The sequence below is a fragment of the Cynocephalus volans genome, chromosome X, assembly GCF_027409185.1.
Source record: "Cynocephalus volans isolate mCynVol1 chromosome X, mCynVol1.pri, whole genome shotgun sequence".
Classification (NCBI taxonomy): Eukaryota; Metazoa; Chordata; class Mammalia; order Dermoptera; family Cynocephalidae; genus Cynocephalus; species Cynocephalus volans.
The window spans coordinates 132,653,982-132,660,701 of NC_084478.1; the positions used below are offsets into that span (position 1 = coordinate 132,653,982).

Genomic DNA, 6,720 nt, shown 5'->3' on the forward strand with positions numbered 1-6,720 from the left:
CTGTTCTCTCTGCAGCTCCTCAGTCCGAGTGGGCCACTCTGGGTAAAGTTGCTGTGGTGGTGGGTGGGATCCTGCACCCCCTAGAGTGATAGTAGGGTTCTATGCAGCTGTTTGGCTGAAGTGGGCCTCTCTGAGCAAGGCCACTGCAGTTCATGTGCAGGCCCCTGTAACCCCAAGAGAGGCACTGGGTCACTGTGAAGCTCCTCACTTAGGGAAGGCTGCCCCATGCAAGGTTGCTGGGGCTGTGGGTGGGCTGTTGTGCCCCCGGGAGAGTTGCTGGGTCCCTCCGTAGCCCCTGTACTGGGGCAGGCAGTCGTGGTAGGATTCACTGGTGCTGCAAGTGGGGATCTTTGTCCTTGTTAGAGACATATGGGGCCTCCACAGCCTCCCCAACTATCATAGTCTTTTCCTTTAAGCTGGGTGTGTGCCAGAAGACAAAGCACACTTTGCTTGTAAGAGCAGCATGTGATGATGGGATTGGTTCTCTGCTGTTGCCAAGTTTTTATAGTAGGGCCCGTGAATGTTTGTCTCTCTTGCTAAATGATTGTGGTCCTATGTGAGTTCCACAGTGGAAAATGAGCATCCGTCTGCTAAGAGGATGTGGCTGAGGCAAGGATTCACTCTCCTGGGACACCCCTACGGTCTTGGCTTAATGAGAGGGAGTGTAAGAAGAGCCTCAAATGAATCCCCTAATATAACTAATGTATGCAGCATTCTTAGGATGAGGGGTATATGTTGAGGGTTATGTTATCATAGCAACCTGCTACAGAGGGTGTCCCCTTAAGATATGAGAACCCCAGTCCATGTCCAAGTCAAATGAAATAAACTTGAACTGGTCACAGGAAATCCAGTGAAGGGCTCAATTTTAACTTCATTATTTTACTTACAGGATAGCCATCTTTCCTAGAGGAGTCACATCAGCACCAAATGAACATGTTGCAAAAGAGCACAACCATATGTATGCTCAGAGCATGCCCAATTACGAGTACTGTACCCCATGATGAGAATTCCGTTGTAAGGTCCCCTAGGCAACCCCCTTTCCTTCTCTGTCCTAACTGAGAAACACAGAGGGCCTTGACCGCCTTGTGACCTCGCTGGCAGTATATTTCCCCCTGCAGGTTTGAACCCAAGTCAGGGCCTTGAACCTTCCCAGGCACTGATCAACATGTTTAGGTTTTTTCCTGAAACACCAAAAGACCAAACATGTCACTAAACCAGTAGAAACTAGCCCCAACCCTGAACCAAATTCTTTAAACCCTCATATAAACCCCATAACCCAACCTCCTCAATTAGGCCATACTTGGTAGAGCATCTCTTGTCTCTGTCCAGCGTGAGGAAGCTGAAGCCCTCTCTGTATGTAGATTCCCCTAATAAATGCTTTGGATTGATTACCCTAATGTTTAGTGCTTCTTTCTTTGGAATCCCCACTGGCCACATTTTGGGATTGTTCGGGGCAGTCCCTTGTGAGAACTCCCCTGCTGCAACTTTTGGGGCAACTCTAGACACGGATTCAGCCAGTTGGAACACAGGTAAATGTATTTTTGTTCTTTTGAAAACAACTCAGAACAACTCCATTCCCCTACTTTGTGTACATTTATATTATAATTCTATTTATTTATTTATTTATTTATTTATTTATTTATTTATTTATTTATTTATTTATTTATTTATATTTTGTCTATTTCATGACCGGCGCTCAGCCAGTGAGTGCATCAGCCATTCCTATATAGGATCCGAACCCCTGCGGGATCGGTGCCACGTTCCCAGCCCCGCACTCTCTCAAGTGCGCCACATGCTCTGCCCATAATTCTATTTATTTAAAATGTCACTTTTTACATCTACCTGGAGAGACCACACGCTTGTATTGCCCAAAAAAGAATTATTTCTGCCCCTTTCTTTCCCCCTTTCGTTTGTTTCTAAGTACCTGTAGTTAAAATGGTTGCTAAGAATTTTGATTCTAAGGCACTTACAAGTTAGATCTTCAAGGTTCTGATTACATTCTATTTGTTTAAATCAAGACCAAAGTTATATAAGTCAAGTTTTAATCAAAAAAGGATTTTTCCCTTCCAAATTGTTAATAACTTCTTCCTAATTAGTTTGACTAGCAACCTCTTTTGAAAGCGTACTGGCATGTGTTATTCATTGTAGAAAACTTTAGAAGGCAAGACCACACCCAGAAACTGCTAGATTACTATAAAATGCTGAAGCTGCTGCACTCCTCACAAGATTATATTTACAATTTTTCAGCCAAGACTAATATCCGCAACGGAAACCTACCTTGGGTCAACATATTTGTTGGTAGACAGTTTCTAAAGTTTTTTAATAAATCAAAGAAATTTCCTTGTATTAGAACAATTAATTTCTGGTTTATGCCTTTGAAATATTTCAAACGTACTTTTTTGTTTGTTTGTTTTGACAGTTTTTAAAATCGAAGCATAAATGATTACATATATTTGTGGGGTACAGAATTGAATATCAATACATGTGTACAATATGTGGTGATCAAACCAGGATAATTAGTATACTCAGGTTCACAAAACATAATCAATCTCTGTGACTCTTAACTAATTTCTCACTAAGCCCTCTCTCTCCTCCCCCTTTCTCACCTCTAACAACCATAGTTCTGTTCTCTTTTATTTGAATGTTCAATGTATTATTGTGATTCTTTCTTTCTTTATTTCAGCTCCCACTAATGGGTGAAGACGTGGTTTAAGCACTATGAAACTGACCTTTGATTAACACTTATGAGAGGACATTCTGCTGTAACCATCGTACCTTATCTGCAGTCGTTGAAATCACTTCATTGCATGACTGTGGTGTCAAGTAATCACTTTTCACCTAAAACTCCATTAAAAGAGTCTCGGGCCTGCCCATGGCTCACATGGGAGAGTGATGGGTGGTGCTGATAATAACAAAGCCATGGGTTTGGATCTCTATATGGGGATGGCCGGTTAGCAAACTTGGGAGAGCGTGGTGCTGACACCACCAAGTCAAGGGTTAAGATCCCCTTAGCAGTCATCTTTTAAAAATAAAATAAATAAAAAATAAAGGAGTCTCATATTACTAAAGATTATTCAAAAAGAAAGGTTCAACTGAGAAGCACTGAATGCTTTCAAGAAGTGGGCTTGGCTTCTTTATTCCCCCAAACTGATTATTATTATTATTATTATTATTATTATTTTCTATTCTGGTAGTTTCATATTGAGGATATTGACTAAGAAGTTATTAATGAGATAGAAATAAAACACATGTAGTTTAGAGGACAAAAGTCCTCACTGTAGAAGGCCAAAGCCTGGACCAAAGTCCTGTAGTTTAGGAGGCCAAAGCCTCTAGTTTAGGAGGCCAAAGCCTCTAGTTTAGGGGGCCAAAGCCCAACCCTTTAGGAAAATATGTAGAAATGCTAAGATCAAGAAAGACCAGAATACTTTCACAGGACTAAAGCCTTTGATGTAGAAAAGAGAATTGAAACACAGTGAAAAGTGATTGCTCTGGGGGCAGTTGCCCTTGGTGCAGCTAAACCCAAATGATGGGAAGGATCTTCAAGGATATTCTGCTAGTTAGTGTTACGGGGAAATTCTGTATCTTGCCCTAAGCTGTTTCTTTGAGTTTCTTGGGAAGTTAGGCACTTTGGTGTTTATCTCATTGCTTCTTTTTGTATGCCACATAGCTTAGTTTCATGACTCCTTTTGATGGTAAATTGCTTCAGCTATTTTAGGTTACACCTGCTTTAACGAACATTGTCACATAGCCAATTTGTTTATGTTTTCACTATGATTGATTAACCACTTGTTTTTCTTCTGTAACTTTCCTGTCTTTATAATAAAAACTGAGCAAAAACTGACTTGGGGCTGTGCCTGGGCTCTCCTCACTTGAAGGAGTTTTCCCTTGGTGCAGTCCCTTCGTGTTTCTCATTATTCTGAATACATGGGCTCTGAGTAATCTTTTGTCTAACTCACCCTGCGAGAGGTGATAGTTTCGCACAAAAAAGATAAAATGAACAAAGCCAAGGTACAACTGCTTTTTTCCAATGGTATTAAATTCTGGAAGAAGACTGCTCAGAGAACCATTGTTGTTTTTTTTGACCGGTAAGGGGATCGCAACCCTCGGCACAGTGTTGTCTGCACCACACTCAGCCAGTGAGTGAACCGGCCATCCCTACATAGGTTCCAAATCCGTGGCCTTGGTGCTAGCAGTGCCGCACTCTCCCGAGTGAGCCATGGGGCTGGCCCAAGAATCATCTCTTTACTCTTTTTTGAGCAACACTAAACCAAAAGTCCCCTTTTTAGTGTGTAATCAGCGGGAAGCAGTGTTCTCTTGAGGATGGTGAAGGGGACAAAATACATTCGAAGGACCGTTAGTCGGCTTATGAGCTGGGGAACGTACCATATACCTCTTGGCCCTGGGGAGGGGAGAAAAGGAAGAGCATATTTCTGGTCTTGATGGAGTCTCCTCTGGTGTTTCTTTTGAGGCAGCCGGACTTTTGGGTCAGAATGTCTTCTATGCTCCAACGTCCTCCCCGAAAAGGTTGGACAGTAAACAGAATTTGGAGTATATTGCATGAATGTTTGGCTGCCTTGTCATAAAACCCTGTCAGTAGCCTCTTAGGAAGTTTCTCTTAGAGTGTAGTGTGTAAACTGAACTTGTCAGCATGAATGGAACTCAGCCACATCTGAAAACCTAGTTCTCTCACTACAGACTGGCCTCGCCCCTTCTTGCTCATATTAGTGCTTCTGAAGGATGGAGATGGGGATGGCATGATGGAGAAGAATGTATGGGTCAGTGCAAACTTGTCATGGCACTTAGGAAACTACTGTGATGTGAGGGCCTATTAATGGTGACTCATGGATGTCACCTCCCCTTTATTCTGTTTCAAAGTTTTCCTTAAAAATGTCCACCTGTACCCCACTAACCTCAATTGGCACACAGAAACAAATGTATTGAGAATTCACCTCTTTATTGATAATAGAAGTGTGGAGGAGGTAAGGGTAGCATGGCAGCCCAGTATCAGCAGCACCAGAAGAACCCATTTCAAATCTGGCTCCTGAAGAAGGATAAATTCTAGGGCCCATCCAACAGTATGATGACCAGATGTTCCAGGGGAAGACTTGGTGGTGCATTTCTGCTGTCCTCTGATTTCTCCTACACTTGGCCCTCTTATTCTTAAACCAAACCTACAATGAGAGGGAAAAAACGATTGGTTTAGTATATTGAACAGTTAATGTCATAACAGAAAAAACACAACATGCAACTTTATATGCCACTGAGATTTTAAAATGCATCGTGAGTGTTCCGCCCCGTTTCCATCCTGCGGGCAGGCTTCTGGGCCCGCGGCGGTCACTGGCGGGGTCAGCAAGATAAGAAGTCTTGTGTGAAATGTGGTGGTTTCAGCAAGGCCTCAGTTTCCTTCCTTCAGCCCTTGTAATTTGGACATCTGCTGCTTTCATATTTTCATATATTACTGCAATAACACTCCACCATGTCGACCCTGCATTGCCTTATATCAGTGACACTGGTACAGTAGCTCCAGGAAAATGTTTGTTTGGGGCAATGCTAAATATCGCTGCAGTTTTATGCATTGCTACCATTTATGTTCGTTATAAGCAAGTTCATGCTCTGAATCCTGAAGAGAACCATATCATCAGATTAAACAAGGCTGGCCTTGTACTTGGAGTACTGAGTTGTTTAGGACTTTCTATTGTGGCAAACTTCCAGTGTTGACTTGCTCATCAATTTTGCACAGTGGCAGTTTTGGCACTGATGTAGTACAGAAACTCCACTGGAACCCTGAGGACAAAGGTTATGCACTTCACATAATCACTACTGCAACAGAATGGTCTATGTCATTTTCCTTCTTTGGTTTTTTCCTGACTTACATCCGTGATTTTCAGAAAATTTCTTTACGGGTGGAAGCCAATTTACATGGATCAACCCTCTATGAGACTGCTCCTTGCCCTATAAACAATGAACGAACACGACTACTTTCCAGAGATTTATGATGAAAGGATAAAATATATCTGGATGATTATGATTCTCAGGGACTGAGGAAAGGCTCACAAAAGTTACTCATTCTGCTCTGAAATTTTCAACCAGTTCATCAAGGCCGACAGTGACACTGCTGAATACTGATAAGTAGGAAACATGAAATAAGCATTTCATAAGGTATTTTAAAGGATATCATGAAGAAAACTATTGAAAAACATTTATTCCTATACTTTTTTATCCCAGAAAATAAAACCAAAGGACTACAGTACAAAAAAAAAAATAAATAGAAATAAAAATAAAATGCATCGTGAGAAGATATTTCCTTTTTTAAAAACATTAATTTTTTTCATTGTACATGTTTATGGGATACAGCTTGCTGCTTCAGTGCATGCGTATATGGTATAATGATCTAATCAGAATAGTTAGCATATCTTTTACTTAAATGTTTATCATTTCTTCATGGTCATAACATTCAAGATCCTTTTTTGTGGCTATCTCGAAATATACAGTATTATTAGTTATTGTCACTCTAGAGCACCAGAACTTCTCTTATTTTTTATTTTTTAAATTTTTATTGAATCAAAATGATTGTACATATTTTTGGGGTTCAACATTGAGATATGTTGATCAAATCAATATTGCTAGCATATATATTGTTACAAATCATAATTATTCTTTATGCCCCTTGTCCAATATCACCCCACCCCTTCTCCCTTCCCCCTCCCCCCTCTAATTACC

At 41.1% G+C, this 6,720-nt stretch overlaps 1 pseudogene; it reads left to right on the forward strand.

Moving 5' to 3' along the window:
* Window positions 1–5,362: 5,362 nt before the first annotated feature.
* LOC134367582 (DNA damage-regulated autophagy modulator protein 2-like) lies at window positions 5,363–5,996 on the forward strand (annotated as a pseudogene).
* The last annotated feature ends 724 nt before the right edge of the window (window positions 5,997–6,720 follow it).